This window comes from Pinus tabuliformis, chromosome 1_2, assembly GCF_031772625.1.
Source record: "Pinus tabuliformis cultivar Carrire ecotype Pingquan chromosome 1_2, CPIR1, whole genome shotgun sequence".
Lineage (NCBI taxonomy): Eukaryota > Viridiplantae > Streptophyta > Pinopsida > Pinales > Pinaceae > Pinus > Pinus tabuliformis.
This window is the reverse complement of record NC_142298.1, coordinates 581,830,002-581,854,286: the sequence shown is the minus strand read 5'-3', so window position 1 is coordinate 581,854,286 and position 24,285 is coordinate 581,830,002. Positions and strand designations below refer to the sequence as shown.

General features: G+C 41.3%; 1 long non-coding RNA gene across 1 annotated transcript in view; it reads right to left on the bottom strand.

Moving 5' to 3' along the window:
• Nucleotides 1-389: 389 nt before the first annotated feature.
• The window catches only part of LOC149206961 (uncharacterized), a 69,192-nt gene continuing 45,296 nt past the window's right edge, over nucleotides 390-24,285 (bottom strand). Inside the window, exon 3 of the long non-coding RNA XR_016251970.1 lies at nucleotides 390-801. This is a non-coding gene — a long non-coding RNA (uncharacterized LOC149206961). The remainder of the gene's footprint in view (nucleotides 802-24,285) is intronic.

Here is a 24,285-nt window from a genome sequence, read left to right as displayed (position 1 = left end):
AATTGTCAGACTCCACTCCTAGTAATTCATTGTTTAAAATTAAGAAAGTAGAATATGGATTAGTGAGTAGCCCTGCAATAATTGGAACAACCCCATTGAGAGTTATTAGTTGGGTTGAGATAAGAGTAGTTGCTACAGAAAGCCTTCAACAGTTATGAAGACTCAAGCACACAACAAAAACTCCTGTGTGTCATGAAAATGTTTAACTGAATATTGAACAGTATAAGAAAAATAAATTTCAAGACAAAAATATTCAGATTCTGTCTGGAGTGTCTGAACTGAAAAAACTTCACATGCTAGAAGAGACCAAGAAAACTCATAAAAAGGCGACTACAAGGAGCAAAGAAATGACGAGAAATTCAACATAGATGCCATTTGCATTATAGACGAAAGAGGAATCATATGTAGTTTTCACTCATTATATGCATTGTTGAAATCTAAACTCTACTTGGGTTAAATTCAATCCAAGAAATTAACATCTATCCATACTCTCTGAGTATTAACATAACTCACTGACCTTCCAACCTAAGGCCCAAATCACTGATAATCTCCACTGTTTATGTACTAGAATATACAGAATACCGAAACTTTTAGTGCGGTTGTATTCGACAGGAAATATATTTGTTCAGATAGTGTGTGGATTACATGGAGTTATCATTAGTTTCATTAGTTTGTTTGGAAAATCATCCTAACACAACATTTACGTTAATATGCCTATATTCAGGCAAGTGTGCGAGTTTTTATACCTCCAGTCATATTCCCTGATATCATATCTGGTGGCTTCTGCGTATCAGCTAAGCCCTGTACAAGAGAATTTTGACATAACGCTTAGCCAAGAGAACACCAGGAATGGTCTTCAAAAATAACTTTGAAAGAGTAAACATGATAATTAAGCATATGTGAACTGACATCACAAAAGGCTTTGAACTTATACATTACACAAGGTCATTTTCAGCAGAAAAGAAATATACGAAGGCAGCTCCCAAAAAGCAATATATGCAAAAGCAGACAGTAAACATGAAAATAAACTTTTTCATTAATTCAGTGTTCAAACTGACACAGTAAAATAGCTCTGTACTATACGTTACCCTTTATCCTGCATGAAGGCTACCTTATGCTTTTCATCTCGTGTGACAGATACTTGCAAATGATATTGATGGATGATTGATCATATGCAGGGACACTATTATGGATGCACACAATCTTCCTAGCACTTCCCTTATGTCTTGTTCCGACCATTGTCTCAGTGGTGGGTGCATGGTGTTTAGAGAAGAGTGGCTGCTTCCATAGACAGTTATTTGATGCCCCTAGTGTTTAGCAGGATTTCCAGTTATGATGTATTCAGCCTTGTTGTGATATTCTGTAGTGCCGCGCTCTAGTTGACTGGCAATGATATGTCATTAACATTTATTTAGCCCTAAGACCCACACTTTATTCTTTGAGGACCTCAGGTTGAGGATCCGGACATATGACTCAATTATTAGTGGTTGTGAGGTTTATGTATGTTCTCCATTGATATTATGATATGTTTCCTGAAATGAATTTCAGGAATGTGTTAGACAGTGCTGAATAAATTTGAATTCCCAATGTTTTTCTCTTCTGGTTGTATTTTTATTGTGATTTTTCTGGTTTATAACATTTTCCTTAAGTCTAAGGATATTGATATGTGTATCCATACCTGGTTTGTTAGCATACGAATTTTGTTGTTTAATCAAAATTAACCTCCGTTAACAACTAAACTGCATCCCTTACAGAAGAACAACCATTTGATCAATTCACCGCACAACTCCTAAGTAAATTATGTATTTTATTTATTGTATTTGATATAATATAGGTTTATTTATATTCTCAAATTACAGTACAGAATAAAATTTATTCCCATTCCTGCTTCGTAGCATGTATGTTCCATTCATACAAAATAACAATGAAAGGCAAACTCTTCAATATCATGGACATCAAAGCTCGGATGTCTGAGACTAGGAATGCAGAATGCCCTACGGAACAATCGAATATTTATTAGTAATTTTCAGCATAACCATGCTTGATTTTCCAAATAGCGGTGACAAACTAAGAGCAAATTTAACGTTATCATATTTTTCATGCAGAAGGATTGAGTCTCCACAACCCAATCTTATGGACCTGTGGTTTCAGTTCTATATTAGGTAAAGATGATTAACTCACCAAACTGAAAACCAGAAGGAAATCAACCAATTCTCAGTGCCTCTTATTATAATCATACAATACTTGAATATTAAAAAATATCTTCAAATAAAATAAAAACAAACATTATTGATATAAACCTCATAATCAAACAATAGAAGCGCATAATAGAAAGATTCTGAGATCCTCAAGCAAATGAATTTATGGATTTAAAGAATCGATTATGTGTTGCATTCCATGCACATTGGAGCTGACATGGTCAGGGTGACAACGGACATGGCCATCTTTTGGGAAAACTTCCTTCTGCCTCTGATGGAAAATCACGACATTATACACATAGTTTCACTGATTGCGGGTTCAAAACCCTCAGAGTTGTATCCATTTATTTTTTTTCTCTGGCATTGGGTCTCACTCAAAAGAGGGTTTGAATTAATCCATTGATATTCAAATCATTAACGCATGGTGATACCAGGGAGGAAGGTTTGAGGGACGAAGTTAAGGAACAAAAACAATCACCCTTATTTTACATTTTAAAAATTTGGGAAATCACCGTAGGGTCGAGGGGAGATGCAGAAAGCAACGATATGACGATCGCCCTACCTCCACCTTACCTGTGCTTGCTTGTGCTGATCAAAATAGAATCTCGTAGCATAATGAACTCAATGGCAACCAAAAAAAGATAAGAGGTGTTGGCAGATCGACTGACGAATAGAGCAATTTGTGGCACTTGATCATAGGGATTATGAAGGTTCCAGTTAATCGACTTTATAGATCTAGCTGTTATTATGAGTAATGAAAATTTATGATTCCCTATTGTGAATCCCCTACTATGAGCGTATCACGCGTTACAACTTGAGCTCCAGATCACTGGATCGAGTTTATCGCGCTTTACCACTTGAACTCCAAATCAATGGATCAATCATCTTAACGATGATACAATATGTGGATTCAAAAGCCCAAAAGCGAACCTGATTTAACGGCTACCACCCTACCATTTACATGACATAATGTAGTCTAAGCCTACTATGCTAAGTATATTGAATGTATTCTTTTGATTTAATCTTATAGGAATATTTGAAATTGATAGGTGAATTATATAAACAAGAACCTATAAATACATAAATTGTTCCTTTGGAAGTATATTACCGAGCTCCAAAGAAAGAACAAGAAATTCATTTGGACTGAAAAATGTGAAGAGATATTTCAAAGGTTAAAGGTGTTATTAACAACAACACCAATTTTGAAGGTGCCAGATATGGAATGAGAATTTTTTTGGTTTGTACTATTGCTTCTGAGGAAGGGCTAGGTTGCGTGTTGATGCAAGAAGGAAGAGTAATAGCCTATGCATCAAGGAAACTTAGAAACCACGAAGAAAACTACGCAACCCATGATCTAGAAATGACAGCAATTGTTTATGCACAAAATATTGGAGACACTACCTTCTAGGAAGGAAGTTTGATATTAGGACTAACCATGGTGGGCTACAACGCATATTCCCTCAAGACCACTTAAATGCAAGACAAGGATGATGGTCTGAGCTAATTAGAAAATATGATTTTGATATCACTTACATAAAATGAATGATAAATAGGGTGGTTTAGGCTTTAAGTAGGAGGCCTCAGATATTTTCAGTGATTCCCTTATAGACATATTGAGGGAGAAATTGCTTGATTTACAATTTAAAGACACCTGGTATCAGGAGGTTAACAAAAGTTTGAGGGAGGATGAAATGAGGGTCCCAAAATATGAAGAATGATCCCTTGATAACGATGGGCTACTATGATTTTGGGGAAGGATATATGTACCACCGAATGAAAATATACGCCAGTTAATCTTGAATGAAGCACATCACGTAGTATACATGGCACACCCTGGTGTTAAGAAGATGAGTGCGGACCTGAAACCACTCTTCTTTTGGAAAGGGATGAAGAAGGACATCGTGAACTAGGTAGCAAGGTGCTTAGAGTGTCAACGAGTAAAAGTTGAACATAGACATCCAACAGGGTTATTGAAACCCCATGAGATACCAAAATCTAAATGGGAAGTTACATCAATGGACTTCATTGTGGGACCTTTTGAAATCTTAGAAAGGAAAGGGTCGGTGGCATATAGGCTTGCCTTACCTCCATCTTTAGCGCATATGCATGATGTGTTTCATGTTTCTGTTTTGCGTCATTATATTTCAAGATCCTTCGCATGTTATTGACTTTGGTCATTTCAGGTTTCGGACGAGGGCAAACCAGTTCACATACTGGATCAATGAACTTTGCAGCTTAGACGACTGTTAGTGGACCAGGTTAAGGTCTAGTGGGACAACTATAGTCCCAATTGAGCTACTTTGGAGGACACAGAAGAGATGCATCACCATTTTCCTTACCTATTCCAAGGACTTCGAGACGAAGTCCATTATTAAGAGGGGGTGTATGTAGTGCCCCGCTCTAGTTGACTGGCAATGATATGTCATTAACATTTACTTAGCCCTGAGACCCACACTTTATTCTTTGAGGACCTCAAGTTGAGGATCCGGACATATGACTCAATTATTAGTGGTTGTGAGGTTTATGTATGTTCTCCATTGATATTATGATGAAGATAGCATTAATGGTTATGTATGTATCTATTGGTATTATGATGATTGTAGCATTTATGGTTATGAATGTTCTCTATTGAATTTATGATGATGATAGCAGTAAAGGATATGTATGCTCTCTACTGATATCATGATGATGATAGCTTTGATGGATAGGCATGTTTCCATTGATGTTATGATGATGATAGCCATGATGGATGTGCCCCCATGTTACCTACTTGCATTAGTTCTGGTTCACAATGAGCAATGATGTGAATGACTAGGTGAGGTTAATGATGCTATTATGACAATGACTAACACTGAGAAACCTTGTTATTGATGATTATTGAGTATGGCAGGAAACCATCAGAGGTACTCGCATATGACGAGTTGATGACACCTAGTTTGAGGAAAATTTATATTATTTAATCTTTGAAATTCTAAGTCGATTTTGAAACTTGCTATATATGTTTATCTATATTCTGATGATATGTTAATGGTTGCAGGCACAGATTAGTTTCTTGACCGAATGACTCACATATGGGTGATGGGGTTGTACAAGTGGATGGAACTACATGGGAGGGGTGGGACAGTGTCCCTGATCTCACCCACTAGCACTCTCGCCGTGACTTGAGCTGGAAAGGTTGAAACACCTTCACCTTGAAGATCACGATGTCATGAGGGCAGGTCCCAAAGTTGGGTCGCTCATGAGGAGTTTACCGGGGGGGGGGGGGGCGCATCAAGGCAGATTCCTTGATCCCCGACACCATTAGTCTCACTATAACAAGCAACATAAGAGATGATAGTGGTCTATGTCGTTGCACCTATACTTTCCCCTCGTAGTCACTAAATGCTTGAGGGGCAAGTGGTGTGGCACCCTTGGAACTTCAAGGGAATTTCTTGAAGGGCACGACCAACTTGGCACCCTTGGCATCACAAATAAACTATTAGGCGTGGCACCCTTGGAACTTCAAGGGAAGTTTTTGAAGGGCACGACCAAGCTTGGCACCCTTGAAATCATTAAAAATAAATTAAATAATAAATATAATCAAGGAATGAAAACTAGGTAAATTTACATCAAGGGTAAATGATGTTAGAAACCGAGATAATTAAACCAAAAATAAAACTTGGGTTAAGAGGATTATAGGAAGAAATAAAATAGGTTACCTTAAAAACTCTACCCTTCCCATGTTGGAAATTATTAGGTAGATTATGTAGTTTAATTAGGTAAAAAGGGGAAAGAGGGACATAATTGTAAGGATAAAGATTAATCATAAAATAAGTAAAACCTAATTAAGAGAAGAGGATGGTGAATTAAAATAAGATTAATAAATTAAATTTTAGAGAAATGTAGAGAACCTCCATGTGGCAACAACCAACATAAGAATATCCATCTAAGAGATAACTTGAGTTAAATTAGGGAGTAGATACGGGATCAAATATTGACTCATTAATTGACTTTAGTAATGAACACAAATTAAGGAGTAACAAGGGGGATTAAGAGGCAACTAGGAGACGAAATAGGAAACTTGTTGAGGTGAGGAAAATATTAGTTTTAAATTAAAAATTAAGTTGGAGACCCTTAATGAGAGAGTGACACATGGGTGGGTGAAGAATCAAACAATTGAATTATAAAAAAAAATTAATTATGCATGACATGCCAAGTGTCACCTATGAGGACCCCTATAAAAGAAGGGGCAAGCCATGGGAAAAGAGACCTTTCAGGGGGAACCCTATGGTTGGATGGATGAGACGATGTCAGAACAGTGATTACGAAACTATAGTGAGTTTGGTGAGGTAGAGGATTTTAGAGAGGGGGCTCTTGAGCCAAGAAGTGCTCTCCTCTACCAACTATTGTATTTCTCCATTGTACAACACCATTGCGGCTCGGGGGTCCGCGCGGAAGAAGAGTACCCAATGAGTAGGCTGGGAGGTTAACCGGTGGGTCATCGCATTCGGATCAAGTACGTCGTCATTCACTCTCAGAGGCGACCGACAACAAGGGAAAACAAGTAACAACAAATCAAGTGGAGTCTCGTCTTCTGGTGAACGGTACAGATGTGTTGCACTATTATTTTGTATGATTGCTTTATGGTCTTAGTTAAATCTATGTAAATTTTATGATATGTTTCCTGAAATGAATTTCAGGAATGTGTTAAACAATGCTGAATAAATTTGAATTCCCAATGTTTTTCACCCCTACTTTGCCAGCATCTACAGGGAGATTTGATCTCTCGTAGGAAATGTGATTTCCTTGTTCTCATTCTCTTCTAATCAACGGATTAATGCCCAGCAACTCTTCAATCGCTCAACGGCACAGGAGTTCACCGTTGTCTGCCCACGAGTCTTCTCAATTGCAACCCCAGAATTCGCTCCTCCCTGCCAGTGATTTCTGCTGCCTTTTTAATGATCCCCTTTCACCAGCAAATTTTCCTCTCATATATCCCAGCGGTGCACCAACAGCTACCTGTCATATCTGCTGGAGGCTGGACTTGTTTTACTTTCCACCATGGGTCCACGCCTTTCTTGTCAGATCTGTCCAAAAATTTCCTTTCCTAGACCTCTTGTGGGCTCACATAAATCTCGCGGAGATTGTCCAGATTAGAAAACTCGAGCAGAAGCAACAAAGTTAAGTAAACACAGATGGATGCCTGGATTTAAACATGTGTTTTTTATTATGCAGGACTGCTAGTGGACCAGGGATGCTCCTGCAGCAGAAACCTTGCGGAGCATATGCAATGTTACAAATGTCATTCAGCAACAATTTAAAAATAAAAATAAAAATGCAGCAAAGTAGATTAAAAAAAGAAAATAAAATCAGATAGTAAAATCAGGTTCGCTTTAAAAGAACATAGAGGTGGTAGGTGGTAGCTGTTAAATCAGGTTCGCTTTTGGGCTTTTGAATCCCATATTGTATCATCATTAAGATGATTGATCCATTGATCTGGAGTTCAAGTGGTAAAGCGCAATAAACTCGATCCAGTGATCTAGAGCTCGAGTTGTAACGCGTGATACGCTCATAGTAGGGGATTCACAATAGGGAATCATAAATTTTCATTACTCATAATAACAGCTAGATCTATAAAGTCAATTAACTGGAACCTTCATAATCCCTATGATCAGGTGCCACAAATTGCTCTATTCGTCAATCGATCTGCCAACACCTCGTCTTTTTTTGGTTGCCATTGAGTTCATTATGCTACGAGATTCTATTTTGATCAGCACAAGCAAGCACAGGTAAGGTGGAGGTAGGGAGATCGTCATATCGTTGCTTTCTGCATCTCCCCTCGACCCTACGGTGATTTCCCAAATTTTTAAAATGTAAAAGAAGGGTGATAGTTTTTGTTCCTTAACTTCGTCCCTCAAACCTTCCTCCCTGGTATCACCATGCATTAATGATTTGAATATCAATGGATTAATTCAAACCCTCTTTTGAGTGAGACCCAATGCCAGAGAAAAATAAATAAATGGATACAACTCTGAGGGTTTTGAACCCGCAATCAGTGAAACTATGCGTATAATGTCGTGATTTTCCATAACAGGCAGAAGGAAGTTTTCCCAAAAGATGGCCATGTCCGTTGTCACCCTGACCATGTCAGCTCCAATGTGCATGGAATGTAGCACATAATCGATTCTTTGAATCCATAAATTCATTTCCTTGAGGATCTCAGAATCTTTCTATTATGTGCTTCTATTGTTTTATTATGAGGTTTATATCAATAATGTTTGTTTTTATTTTATTTGAAGATATTTTTTTAATATTCAAGTATTGTATGATTATAATATGAGGCACCGAGAATCGGTTGATTTCCTTCTGGTTTTCAGTTTGGTGAGTTAATCATCTTTACCCAATATCGAACTGAAACCACAGGTCCATGAGATTGGGTTGTCGAGACTCAATCCTTCTGCATGAAAAATATGATAACATTAAATTTGATCTTAGTTTGTCACCGCTATTTGGAAAATCAAGCATGGTTATGCTGAAAATTACTAATAAATATTCGATTGTTCCGTAGGGCATTCTGCATTCCTGGTCTCGGACATCCGAGCTTCGATGTCCATGATATTGAAGAGTTTGCCTTTCATTGTTATTTTGTATGAATGGAACATCCGTGCTACGAAGCAGGAATGGGAATAAATTTTATTCTGTACTGTAATTTAAGAATATAAATAAACCTATATTATATCAAATACAATAAAGAAAATACATAATTTTTTTTTTCTCGGTAAAAACTAATTCTATTAAGAAAAAATATGGTACAATATGACATTACAGCCAAGAGAAGCAAGGGAACGGGCAGCCGGAAAGGAAAGACGATCCACCTCGACCCCTGGGAGAAACTAGGAAGAGAACATTGCTAAACAAGAAGTAACAAGAGGAACAGAGAAACAGGCGCAGAAATAGAGGATTCTACCCAACCTGGGTAGGATCAACTATTCGGCATTTTTTCCCTTTCTTTTTACTAACTTTGACCCAATCAAGATGACTCCGCTGAACTGGCATGATTTGCAAACTAAGTTGGGCTGACGGAGAGGACTCCTTGTCTGAATCCGAGGGAGAGGACTCATGAGTTCTTTTCTGTGAGTTTGGAGGGACCGAAGAATCCTCACAACCAGTCGAAGGCGGATCCTGAGCCTGCTTTGTTTCCATTCCTTCTGCATCCCCTGCCTCTTCATCTGAGCTGGAATCCAAGTCATCCATAGGAGGAGGATCATGAGGCTTCCAACTTTTGGATTTCGGCTTAGGATTGGCTTTCTTCTTCTGGGCAAGCCGCGATGGACAAGAGTTCTGAAGGTGCCCTGTGTTATGGCAATTTCGGCATCGAAAGGCTGTGTTCTCGTAGTCTAGGGAAGAAAATACATAATTTACTTGGGAGTTGTGCGGTGAATTGATCAAATGGTTGTTCTTCTGTAAGGGATGCAGTTTAGTTGTTAACGAAGGTTAATTTTGATTAAACAACAAAATTCATATGCTAACAAACCAGGTATGGATTCACATATCAATATCCTTAGACTTAAAGAAAATGTTATAAACCAGAATTTTCATCTCCTCAAAGAATAAAGCGTGGGTCTTAGGGCTAAATAAATGTTAATGACATATCATTGCCATTCAACTAGAGCGGGGCACTACATATTCTGAGTGTATAACTTGTTCATGATGGAGATGGCATTATACATGATTCTGCTCCTATGTTCTTCTAGTCATCACATGATTGGATGAGCTGATATAGTCAGACATTGTTGGTGGTACATGATACCGAGGTGGAGCTCCCTAGCACTTTGGTTACATCTGGCCTATGTTTTTCACCTTAGTGTTACTGGCATTATTCACTTTTTGGATCAGGTTGCATATGTAATCCTCTGCACATCAATCCAAACATTATTGTGATTATTTTTATATGGTCTAAGGTGGTTTTGAGACTCACGTGAGTGCCCTAGTTGTTATGGGGTTTCATGTTGGTTAGATAACTTGATTATCATGTAGCAACACCCTTTTGATGGAACGCTCTCCTTGTGCACACATGTTGAAGCTGATTGTGGAATTTAAGGGTAGGATGACTTGTATTTTTGATGTTGGAGTCTTATGGATGGAGCACCGTAGCTTATCTAGTGCCATTTCACATTTGGAGGGGGTTGTTTTGAGATTTACCACGTGTTGATTTTGGGTAGCATCGGATGTGCTCTATCTCTGAAACTTTGTGGAGGGGCTAGAACACATGAGATCTTCAGAACCCAGAAATCGTTTGGAGAAATTCCACTCGGATGAGGAGTTATTAAAATAATTAATATTTTTTAAATAAAAATATTAATATGTATTAATAAAAATATGGGTGAAAAGGTTTTAAGTGACGAGGATCAAGCCTGTCTTAATCTTAGCCATTGATTAGAGATTAGGTCGCGGTCGTTGATTCATCAGCAGGAAAAGTATAAAAGGAGGCTTGAGGGTCAGTTGGAGATACACCAAGAGATCAAAGAGTTCGATCTTTTTGGGGCGTGATTTGCTGAGAAATTCGAACTAAGTGATATGAGTTGGAGTGAGAGAGGGGCAATTCGGCAGAGGGGCTTCAATCAAAGGCCGAGAATACATAGCAGAGAGGCAGAGCAATAGCAGGAGAGACAGTGCAGCTCCAAAGAGGGTGATGCAGAAGCCAGAGGGGCTGACGCATGTCCTTAGAGGCAGCGCTGGGGTTTTTCTGTGAGGCAAAGAAAGCAGCAGTTCAGCATATCCACTTCTGAGCAAGAGAGGCTCATTGGGAGGGTGACGCAGCTCCTAAAAGAGGTGACGCAATTCCAGCGTAGAGCTTGGAGCAGCCATCGCTGCCCATCACTGGGAACATCAGTTGTCATCTGTGGAGTTTGATCATCCAGTTGCTGGAATTGTCAAAATATCTGTCTCCGGATAGAGGTACTTCTGCCAGGTTTATTCTCTGTTGGGTGAGCCGGATTTGGCACCCTAGTTGTATTCAAAAATCTGCTTAATAATATAAACCCTCTATATGTTGCACCAGTTTTCCCAAATTGGGTTTTTCTAGGGACAATTGTCCAAAAATAATGGTGTCCCTTATGTGATTGTCTCAGTTTATTTCAGTTCATGATCTGTATGTATGTGTAGTCTGCAATAGTGTTTTCATCATTGTTTAAATATTTAAATAACTTGTTGAATGTAAAGAACAAGTAGGAGATGATAAACCAGTGATTGCAGTAGGATTTCTGATCTGTAGATTTAGGAATTCTCACATGGTATCAGAGCATTGCAGATCATAGGAGACTGAAGACACCAGCAAAGAAGATCTAGAGAATTCGCTGCAGAGAAGCAGTTGTCCAGAGTGACAACGTTGATTCAGAGGCAGAGGAGTAGCTGCAGGAGTGACGCAGTGCCAGAGGAGTGACACAGAGGCTCATGCAATGCTTGCATCAGCATTTCAAGCCTGTAGAGTGTGACACGGAGCCAGAGAGGAGCCCACGCAGTGACTGCGTCAGCTCTCTGGGCCAGCGCAGAGCCTGAAAGGTTCGAAATCAGTCAGTTGTCGGGGCTAAGGAAGCAAAGAAGATTCGATTTGAGGAGATGGTGGGACGTTGTTTCTGTTGGTGCAAAACAGTGTCTATGGAGACAGAGCCGAGGTAGAGGGAGTCACTGCCTTGACAGATTTCTAGCCAAAGAAATCTAGATCCGGGTTGCAGCAGCAAAGGAGGATTGGAGAGGAAGTGATTTGACAGTTGGCAGGAGGATTTCCGTGAAGGAAATCAGGACTCAGAGGGAGTCTAGAGGAGCTTGTTCCTTAGAGGATTTCTAGCGCCAAAGAAATCCAGATCCAAGTCTTGCTAGATTGACAGCAGGAGAGGGAGAAGAGAACCAATCCTATTTTTGAGCAGAGATGGTAATGAATGGGTTGAGGGATCAGGACAAATTGGATGGAGCATCCAATTTTGTCATCTAGAAGGCCAAGATCCTAGCAATCCTAGACAAACATCGCATCAAGGACTATGCCTTGAAGGTAGTTGTTGAGTTGGTCGACACTGATCCGTTGAAGAAGTACGAGGAGGCCCAGGCTAAGGCCAAGTGCATGATCCTAGATGGGGTCAAAGATCATGTAGTACCACACATTGTTGAGAAGAACACAGCAAGGGAGATGTGGGAGGCACTGACCACCTTGTATCAGGGATCTTCCATCCAACGGAAGATGCTATTAGAAAATCAGTTGAGACAATACCAGATGTAGAAGGGAGAAGAGATTGATCCCTTCCTTCTCAAGTTGCAAGGGATTCGCGACTAGTTGACTTCTGTGGGGTCTACACCAGATCCTGAGTTCATGGTTAGCACTGCCCTGAATGCAGTCACTGAGGACTGGGAGACCTTTGTCCAAAGTATCTTGGGCAAAGTGACTTTCCCCAGTTGGGAGGAGATGTGGGCAGCTCTTCAACAAGAAAAGCTCAAGAGGATGACCAAGACAGGGAGTAGCGACAAGGGAGCTCGAGTCAAGAAGGAGGAGGAGGATGCAGCTCTCGCATCGTCAGGACAACAAGTGCAGCAGAAGAGGAAGAAGAAGGACATCACCAAGGTCAGATGTTTCAGCTGTGGGGAACTGGGACATTATGTCACTCAGTTCCCTCAGAAGAAGGGCAAGGGGGAAGCTTCTAAATCGAAGGCTTCTCCAGCTAAAGCCGACAAGGAAGGCGAGGATGACGATTGTGCCATGAGAGCTCATGTACCTCTGGAGAAGAGGTAGGGCGACATGGAGTTGTACTTGAGAGGACTACATGACTGGGGCAGGATTCTTGAGGTGCCCAAACTCCTGGATCACATACGGCTACGGGATCCCTTAACGACAGTAGCAAAATGACGGGTGCCGATTGGAGCGATAGTGGCAGACTAGAGTGCCAAAGTCTGAGGTAGCGCAGTGGATGTTGTAGCAGTGTGAGAGGAACAGAGTAGGTTACAGCAACACAGTAGCAGCAGAGGGTCAGCACAAATTAGCAGCAGAGGTAGCTTCAACATCACGAGGCATCCATACTGACCAACATGTCAGTGTTTGGGTGAAGTTTCAGTTGCTTACTTCTCAGCAACTGAGTTGCAGTGCAGCAGTTAGCAGTGGCAGTGCTATGGGCAACATGAGGCAGCATTTTGAGAGGGAGTTGCAGTATAGATGTAGCAGTGACAGTGGCAGAGTCATGGGCAGCAGTACAGGAAGCAGTGGTGCAGTGGATGAAGGGCAGCAGGCCAAGCATCAGTAGCATAGAGGACCGATGCAGTAGATCAATGTAATGCTTCTATGGTGAAGTGTTGCTAGAGCACATTCCTCGCTAAGAGGGAGTGTTGATTTTGGGTAGCATCGGATGTGCTCTAGCTCCAAAACTTTGTGGAGGGGATAGAACACATGAGATCTCCAGAACCTAGAAACCGTTTGGAGAAATTCCACCTGGATGAGGAGTTATTAAAATAATTAATATTTTTAATGGGTTCCTAAGTCTAAACTTAGGAAAATAAAAATATTAATGTGTATTAATAAAAATATGGGTGAGAAGGTTCTAAGTGATGAGGATCAAGCCTGTTTTAATCTTAGCCGTTGATTAGAGATTAGATCATAGTTGTTGATTCATCAACAGGAAAAGTATAAGAGGAGGCTTGAGGGTCAGTTCGAGATACACCAAAAGATCAAAGAGTTCGATTTTTTTGGGGTGTGGTTTGCTGAGAAAGTCGAACTAAGTGATCTGAGTTGCAGTGAGAGAGGAGTAGTTCGGAAGAGGAACTTCAGTCCAAGGCTGAGAATATATAGCAGAGAGGTAGAGCAGCAATAGGAGAGACTATGTAGCTCCAAAGAGGGTGACGCAGAAGCCAGAGGGGCTCACACAGGTCCTTAGAGGCACCGTTGGGGTTTTTGTGAGGCAAGGACAGCAGTCGTTCAGCATATCGACTTCTAAGCAAGGGAGGCTCACTGGGATGGTGACACAGCTCTTAGAGGAGGTGACGCAGTTCCAGCGCAAAGCTTGGAGCAGCCATCGTTGCCCAGCACTGGGAACAACAGTTGTCATCTGTGGAGTTTCATCATCCAGTTGCTGGAATTGTCAAAATATCTGTCTTTGGATAGAGATACTTCTACCAGGTTTACTCTTTGTTGGGTGAGCCGGATTTGGCACCGTAGTTGTATTTAGAAATCTACCTAATAATACAAACCCTCTATATGCTGCACCGGTTTTCCCGAATTGGGTTTTTCCGGGGACGATTGTCCAAAAATAACGATGTCCCTTGTGTGATTTTCTCGGTTTATTTCAGTTCATGATATGTATGTATGTGTAGTCTGTAATAGTGTTTTCATCGCTGTTTAAATATTTAAATAACTTGTTGAATGTAAAGAACATGTAGGAGATGATAAACCAGTGATTGCAATAGGATTTTTGATGTGTAGATTCAGAAATTATCACACCATGGATCCTAGTGGAGCACTCACCTCTGTGCACACATGTTGAGGCACCCACACATGATTATTCAATATATTTATTGGGGTCGTTCCCTTTACCCATGGTTAGTTGGATTGGCTATGACTTGGCATGTGGATTGTGGCATTACTTTATTATTTGGTTGACTTGTCATCACCTTGGAGATCACACATTCCATGTTAGAGGTGCTTTCTTGTACTTATTTTGATGAGCACCCATATTTCTCTATTGTTCTCACATGTGTGGGAAATTTTCTTGAGCACACTTCTCTTGGGATATTTTATTGTTTCTTTGGATGTGCTTAGGAGGGTGCACCTACTAGAGGAATATTGAATCATTTCTTTGCATCTTAACATGGTCAACTCGTTTTGAGGACATTAGAGCCTTTGACACATTCTCTTGCTATTCTTAAAGGGGCGCCCCACAATCTTGAGCTCTCATGCTTGGAGATTTGCACACATGGCATGGCCACAAATATTTTAGGAGTTGTTGACTTGTCTTTTCAAGTTGGTTGAGGGATAATGTTCTTTTATATTTTTCTATAATAGATCTAGGGGTTTTGGTAGAAATATTATCATTTTATTGTGAAGGTTGTTGAGCCAAAACTCTGATTAGCAGGGCTTCTCCTTTTGTAATGGTTGTTGATACTTTGGAGAAATACTAGAGACACTTGATCAGTGTTTTATTCAAAACTTTGGGAACTTGTTTTGGAATCTTATTGCTGAAGAGTAATGGTTGATTTCTTACATCAATTTTGTTAATCAAGGGCTGGAAGTAACTGATAATGTTGTTCCTTTAAAAGAGTGTAATTGTGATTGATTAATCATTCACCTCTTACCTATTTGCATCTAAATGCTGGAAATGTTTCATATTCTTAATCCTCTCAACTTTATGATAGATGAACCCATTGTTACAAATTTAAAAGTCTTTCTTAACTCAAATTCCTCACAAGATCAATCTGATTTAGTGGACATCATGATTTGTTGATGAATAAATTCTTCATCAGGGTTGTTTACTTTCATATTTTGATAAGAAAACCTTTGATTTTTGCTTCCCCATGACTTCATATGCCCAACTTTGTCCTAGGCACCAATCCTACACTCAACCATCCTCATAAACTCATTTACCCAACCACTTAACTTGCTGGTTTGAAATCTGAAATATATAAAGGCCAAGAATCAGAATTCAGGTATATTTCCTTGAGCTAGAAAGAATTTCTTTTGGATATTTTGAGATATGGAATTTACATATAAAAATCAGATAACTTAGATCCCATTTTTCAATCAAAAGACCCTTTCTTTTGCTGTCCAAAAATCTGAAAATTATAAATTCCGCAATCAGATTTCAGATTTATTTTTCCTGAGTCAAGGATCCTTCAAATTGCAGCAATCCTTTACGAAACTTCAAAGTTTTTTTAGGATTCCCCCCTTGTGCCAGAGAAGATCCAGCCAGAATATTGGAAGAGGGTTATTGTAGTGACAATGGATAACCTCTCCAAGTTGCCCTTGGGTTTTCACCTTTTGAATTGGAACTTTTAACACCTTAGGTGAAAGTTTGAGCGATAACATTATACATGAAATGGACTAATAGCTTACTCTGGTAACTATATCAAATTGCATATTTAAATTCTACATCAAATGAACAAACGCAAAATTATGCTCATAAAATAGCAAGCCTGTGATTGGAGTTCTCAAGCCTGCCAACAAGTTATTCTGCTTCTCCAAGCTGTTGACACATCAGCCAACCAATCCATTGCTTTAATATTTGATGTAACATTTCATAAACACCATTTTCCTCTTGTTCGTTTTATCAATGAAACTTCTAAGAGATATCTTCATGGTCAAGAAATTTATAATACTCTAAGAGGACAACCGAAGTCTGAATGTATATACTATAAATACAACACATAAATTAAGGAACTAGAAACAGAAATTCAAATTTTCAAATACTAGATAGTTATAAAAATAATCTAATATCAGAATCAGGAAACTTGGCAAAATTCAAAACCATCAGAACAAGATTCAAGGAAGAAAATACAAAAATACAAATCAAGATGAAGTGAGCAGCAGAAAAAGAAATGAGAGTAACAAGTGGAAGGACACCATAATGTCCAAGTAAAAGATTTTCTCAAAGAGAAAGATATAACCAGAAGTAAAGGTGTTAGATTTTGAGGTTCAAAAGTGTTTGCACCATGTTTGGGGGTGCATGTGATGTGGGTTGCATGGTGTATGGCTGACCCTTGATTGTTCTATGATGGATATGCACATTGGAGGTGGCTTACTTATTGATCATTAGATCTCATATGGATACCTGTATGGCATTGATCACTAGCTCTCATATGGATGCTTGTAATGCATTGATCACTAGACCTCATATGGATGCTTGAATGGCATTCTTCCCTAGAACACTAAAGACCTATGGAGCATGATGTCATTCTTCATGATACGCACATGAGGAGTGGGTGGCTTTCTTGGAGGGCACCTTGCATTGGAGGAGCATTTGGCATTCTAGAGAAGGGTGTTGAGCCCTAGATGGCATGGGGTTGGTTGGATGCTTATATGGAGGCTAGTGCTTCACTGATGCTAACTTGGGTTAAGAGAGTGGACATGTAGGTGGGTGGATCCAAAGGATGCACATGGCCTAGGAGATGCTTTGGAGCACTTGAATGAGAAGTGTTGAAACTTGGAGGGAGAGTGCTCATGCCATGGAGCCTTGCTTATAAATCGCCATCACCTCAAAGCTTGACATGTCTCACTTGTTGAGGGAGCGCTTCACTTGTCTAGGATCTAGAACAATTTGTATCTTGTACATTGCTTGTAAAGGGACTAGGTCCACTTAATATTGCAAACCTTGTTGATTTGGGGTAGCATCGGATGTGCTCTAGACACGAAATTTGGTGGAGAGGTTGGGGCACATTAGATCTCCAATGCCAGAAAGAGTTTGGGCAGATTCTAAACAGATCAAGAGATATTAAAATAATTAATATTTTTAATGGAGTCCCTAAGTCTAAACTTAGGGAAAATAAAATATTAATGTGTATTAATATGAATCTGTGTTAGAGTGGTCCAAAAGACATGGATCAAGCCAGATCTAATCTTAACCGTTGATTAGGGACTTAATCTCGGCCGTTGAGATGTCAACAGGAAAAGTATAAGAGGAGGCTTGAGGGTCACTTGGAGAGTACACCAGATGATCAGTCATTCTATTCTCTAGAGTGGGGTTTGCTAAGAGAGATAGAATCAGTGATCGAGAGAGTAACTGAGGGGCATTGAGTACAGAAGAACAGAAAAGGCAGAGATTGTGTCGGGAGAGCAGCGCAGTAGCCAAGGAGGGTGACGCAGAGCCAGCAAGGGCTCACGTAGGGCCATGCAGAGGCAACCAAGTGCTGCGCAGAGCACCAGAGGGGCCAGCATAGCTGACGCAGAGGCTCCCAGAGCTGATGCAGGGCCTCCTGGGGCTGACGCAAGCCAAGAAAGGCTAACGCAGGGCCAGTGTGAGACAAAGAGGGGCTGACGTGGTCCAGATTGGGTAGACGCTGGGGTTGAAGGAGCAATTTGTGCTGAGGAGCTGCCAGAAGGGTTTTTCGGGGTTTTAGCCAGGAGATTTCTCTCAAACTGTGAGGTATAGCTGCTAAGGAAATTCTCTGTTGGGTAGGCCAGTTACAGCACCTAGATTGTACTCTGATATTGCTTAATAAGAAAACCCTCAGATAGCTGCACCGGTTTTCCCACATTGGGTTTTTCCATGGACATTGGTCCAAAAATAACGGTGTCATGTGGTGTGTTTGTTCTTGTTTCTTTTAGTTGTTGATCTGTAATATGTTGAGCATGCACTGGTGTTTATTTTCAGTATTTACTTTGTAAATAAATTTTAAAGAAAAATAATAAGTAGGTAGGAATAAATCAAATAAGGTGCATGGAGGGTTTCTAACTAAGTAAAATTAGAAACTCCAACATGGTATCAGAGCATGATTGCAGATCACTAGAGGACTAAGAGACATCAGCCGAGCGGAGCAATAGCAGCAAAAAACAGCTGTCCTGAGGTGACAAAAGTTGTTTCTAGTAGCGCAGAGGCCAAGAAGTGTGATGCAGAGCCAGCCAGAGCCATGCAGAAGAAGCCGGGAGCTACGCAAAGCCTCAGAGAGGCCATCGTTGCTAATGCAAAGGGCCAGAGGGTTGACGCAATGCATCCCAGGGGTGACGCAGACCCATCCGGGGTAACGCAGAGCCAGCGTGAGGCAGAGAGGGGCTGACGCAATTCATAGAGAGGCGGTTGCTGGAGTATAGAAGGCTGCAGAAACATTGTAGAGTGGAGTTGGTGAGGTACTATAGTCAGAACAGTACCTGACAGAGCAGGGCTAGAGGAGTTGTCACCGAGGGCCGAGGAACCTAGATCAGCAATGCAGTTGCACAAGACAATCAGAGTAGGGGGCATCTCGACAAGCGACAGAAGGATTTCCAGGAGGGAAATCAGGACTCAGAGGAAGTCCAGAAGAGAACTTCCAGACGAGAAGTAGAGACTCAGAGGAGTCGAACAGAGAACTTCCAGGAGGGAAGTAGAGGAGCATCATGGCACTACACGGGGTAAGAGACCAGGATAGACTGGACGGAGCATCGAACTTCGCAATCTGGAAGGCCAGAATCTTATCAGTGCTTGATAGGAATCGTGTCAAGAACTTCGCCTTGAAGGTTATAGCTATCCCAGTCGACCCCAAGGATAACGACAAGTACGAGGAGGCAATGGTGAGGGCCCAGTGCATTATCCTTGACGGGGTCAAGGATCATGTGGTACCACATATAGCCAAGAAGGAAACGGCAGTTGAGATGTGGGACGCTCTCAAGAACCTGTACCAGCATACCTCTGTGTAGAGAAGAATGTTGCTCGAGAACCAGATGAGGTCAAATCAGATGAAGAAGGGTCATACGATTGACTCCTTCCTCAGAGGACTGAATGAGATCTGAGATCAGTTGACTACTATAGGAGTGACACCAGATCAGGAACTTATGGTGAGGATAGCCCTGAATGCTGTCTCAGAAGAGTGGAAAGTGTTTGTCCAGAGCATCCTGGGCAGAGGGACTCTCCTACCTTGGGACGAGATGTGGGCAGCTCTTCGCCAGGAAGAGATCAGACGGACATCGAAGACAGGTAGCAACAGCAAAGGGATCAAGGTCAAGCAGGAGGCGGAGGATGTGGCCCTTGCATCTGAGGGAAAGCAGGAGAAGCAGAAGAAGAAAGATCTCTCCAAGATCAAGTGCTTCCACTGTGGGGAGATGGGTCATTATGCGACCCAGTGCCCAAGGAAGAAGAATAAAGGAGAGTCTTCCGAGACTAAGGCAGCACCAGCACGGGCAGAGAAGGAAGTTTTGACAGACGATGACTGTGCCATGAGTGCACACGCACCACTTGAGCGGAAGTGGGGAGACATCGAGCTGGAGTCAGATGGACTACAGACGATGAGGGGCAAGATCCTTGAGGTACCAAGCCTCTTGGATTAGACCTTGCTACCGAAGCCCTGATGAGGAGTAGTAGGACTGGCTGAGTGGGTAGCGACGGATGCGAATGGAGCAGTAGAGAGAGCTACAGTGTAGGAGTCCCAAGACAGCGCAGAGCTAGTAGGCTGCAGCAGTGCGAGAGGCACAGGAGTGTTGCACTAGTGCAGGAAGGCACAGAGAGGTGTGCAACGATGCGAGATGCAGGGAGTTGTTGCAGCAACGCAGAGGTCAGAGAGAGGGAGCACTTTTCAGCGACAGAGGGAGCTTCAGCATTAGTGGGTGTCTCTAGCCCAATAGGGAGGTCAGTTGGGAGATTAGTTACTTACTTCTCAGTAATTCAGTTGTAGTGCAGCGGTGGGCAACATGATGCAGCATGATGAGAGGAGGTGCAGTGCTGGGAGAAAGGACCAGCAGCAGCACGGATGCAGAGGGAGTTGTCGTACAGATGCAGCAGTGGCAGTGGAAGAACCATGGGCAGCAGTACAGGAGGCAGTAGTGCAGACGATGGTGGGCAAGAAGGCCTAACATCAGCACAAGTACCAATGCCGAATGATCAGAGTAATACTTAGTGAGGGGTATTGCTAGAGCACAGTCCTCGCTAAGAGGAAGTGTTGATTTGGGGTAGCATCGAATGTGCTCTAGCCACGAAATTTGGTGGAGAGGTTGGGGCACATGAAATCTCCAATACCCAGAAAAGGTTTGGGTAGATTCTAAATAGATCAGGAAATATTAAAATAATTAATATTTTTAATGGAGTCCCTAAGTCTAAACTTGGGGAAAATAAAATATTAATGTGTATTAACATGAATCTGTGTTAGAATGGTCCAAAAGACATGGATCAAGCCAGATATAATCTTAACCGTTGATTAGGGACTTAATCTTGGTCGTTGAGATGTCAATAGGAAAAGTATAACAGGAGGCTTGAAGGTCAATTGGAGAGTACACCAGATGATCAGTCATTCTATTCTCTAGAGTGGGGTTGGCTAAGAGAGATAGAATCAGTGATCAGGAGAGCAGCTGAGGGGCATTGAGTACAAAAGAACAGAGAAGGCAGAGATTGTGTCGGGAGAGCAGCGAAACAGCCAAGGAGTGTGACGCAATGTTAAAATTGGCAACTAGGGCCAAACTCAAAGTGGGTCATTTTATTTATGGCAGCTGATATTTTTCGTGGATCCCTCTCATCGAGAGGTGTAGGATTGATCTAAAGATCATCCGATTCCGATAAGTATTCATGGAGTTATGAATTCATTTGCGTTATAAGACAATTCGTCAAGGTCAGCCAGCAGCCAAATAAACCCCAAATGTGTTCAATGTTTTAGTATAAATAGAGGTGGCCTTCAAGTCATTTCAACACACTTAGGATCTCTTCCTCTCTCTAAAAGCAGAAAAGCCAGAAAAGCCAGAACTACCGAAACTGCCAAAAAAGCCAGAAAAGCTAGAACTGCCGAAAAAGCTAGAAAAAGCCGGAAAAAGCCGGAAATTCCAGAAATATCAGAATTGCCAGAAAAGTCGGAACTGTCGGAAAAGCATTAACTACCAGAAAAGCTAGAACTGCCAGAAAAGTCAGAACTGCCGAAAAAGCCAGAAACCCCGGAACTGCCGGAAAAGCCAAAACTGTCGGAAAAGCCAGAAATGCTAGAAAAGCCAGAACTGCCGGGACTGTCGGAATTGTCGGGACTGCCGGGAACAGCCGAAACTTCCAGGAATTATCGAAACAGCCGAAGCATCTGTCTCCGAAGGAGAGCAGCATGCAAGGAACAACTAACTAACATTGGGACAGTTGTATGGTACTTAGCAACAAATACACCAAGCATCCAATGTTACAGCTAGCATGCAAGAACAAGCATGCTAAGGACAACAAGCATGCTAGGGACAACAAGCAAGCAAGGTGCAGCCAACACATAGGTCAGGATGGCAACATGGTGCAGCAATGGCACATAATGCAATACAGTGATGGGTACAGTCATGATTAATTAAGCGTGATGAAATGCAGCATAGTGATGATGGGTGTAGCATGGTGCAGCGCAATGAGGTGCAGCATGACGACGAACTGCAGCACAATGATAGGTGAAGGAGTCACCTTGGAGAATTAGTTGAAGCAGCATGTCTTCAACTGATCTCATGTATCATCTTCTTAGAGATGATCTATGCTCTTATCTAGCTAAGTCAAAGTGTTGACTTCTGTTGTAAACGTACTATCTCTCTCTCTCTCTGCTGAACTATTGAAGAACATATAATAAGAATTGATCAAGGGTTTCCCCACATTAGGGTTTGTCCCTGGCTAGCACCACATCTTGTGTCCTCTTGTCTTGGCTTGTCTTCTGCGATTTATGTTTATGTTCTATCTGCAGTTTACTTTAATGCTGATGTGATTGCTAATCTGGAAAAGATATGGAGCTAACTGTGAAAATTGAAATAAATTGCTCTAAGCATAGAACATACCTAAAATTAACATGGTATCAGAGCTGAGGTGAAGACAATGCCCAAGAAAGAGTGAAAGAGCAATCACCGAAGACAGTTGGGAAAGGACAAAAGGATCAATGGATTCCTCATCCCTCTTCAAATTCACCAAGGGTGAAGTCGAAGTAGAGAATATTATTAGAATGGCACAGCGGAATATGGCCTACCTAAAGATCACTTCATTGGAAGACCAGATCTCAGGGTGGAAGGAAAGGCAGATAACTAGTTTGGCCATTATGCGAAGGAGTGTCCGAATGGCAGGGACACATCACTTGATGATGATAACAATCATTCCAGGGCATCCTCAATGATCAAAGGAATGATAGGTAATGCAGGTCATCAAGGAAATGGCCGACTCTTCATAGAAAGCAAGGAACCCCAGGTATGAAGAATCAAATATTGTTTCTGATAAGATAAAGAAGCGTTATCTTGTATTGGCCCTCTCCTTCAAATTCTTTAGGAATCTGGCTTATAGATTATAGTGCTTAAAGGCACTTCATCGGATAGATGGGTGCACTCTCTAATTTGGTAGAGATGGAAACAATCGTGGGATTATACTTGGAGCCGATGCCACCTATCCCGGAAAGGGTGTAGGGAATGTTAACTTTCAATTGAATAAGGGTAACTCGATTCATTTACAGAATCTCTTTTATGTACCTGATCACAAGAAGAACCTGGTGTCCATCTCGGAAATGGAATTCAAAGGTTTCAGGATGGCATTCATCGAAGGAAAGGTACATGTTAAAAAAATATAATTTTCAAAATGCTTTTTCTCATGGGTTCAGGGTTGGCAATTTGTATCAAGTTGCAGGATGGTCCAATGGGGATCATGTCAATTGACATATCGCATCTATAACACCGGAGGTCTACCTATGGGGCCCTACCTAATGTGAGTCAAATGGTGATAGGGATGTCTGAATTCAAGTAGAGCATGAAGGTACATGTCGGAGATGTACCGAAGGAAAATCTTATAAGGGGACCATTCCCCTCATGCAGCAAGTCCACAGGTTTGGAATAACCTGAGGAGTTTGAGATTCATGATCGGGAATCTCATGTATACAGGTGGAAGAAAGCCCTCTATGGCTTGAAGCAAAACACCCCGGGCGTAGTATGAGAGGATTGATAGCTGTCTGATGAAGCTGAGATTCACCAGGAGTGAAACCGATCCAAACCATTACTTGAAGGTTGTGGATGATAGACCTCTCATACTGGCACCTTATGAGGACGACCTATTTCTGACAGGTGCAGACCCTCTCATTTGCAAAAGAGGGAGTTGGATTCCGGATGTGGAATGATAAACTGCAACCCTATGACTACCTCGAGGATCTTAACTTTCAGAAGTTATATGGTAGTGATGTCGGACCAGATTTGGGAAATGCCTCTGAGTTTCATAAACTCATTCGCGTTGATGTTCTTGGTGAACTTCCGTCCTGACATATGTTTTGCAGTTAACATGGTGATCTCATATTTGGTTGAGCCTCACTAGATTGGTGCCAAGAATCTTCTAAGATATCTTCGGGGCACAATCTCTCATGGATTGAGATAGGCTGTCGGAAATATGAAACTGCATGATTATTCGAATGCTGACTAGGCAGGCAGTGTGGAGGATCACTAGAGCACTTCCCAGTGCTGGTTCACTTTGGATTCTGCTTTGATATCATGGATGAG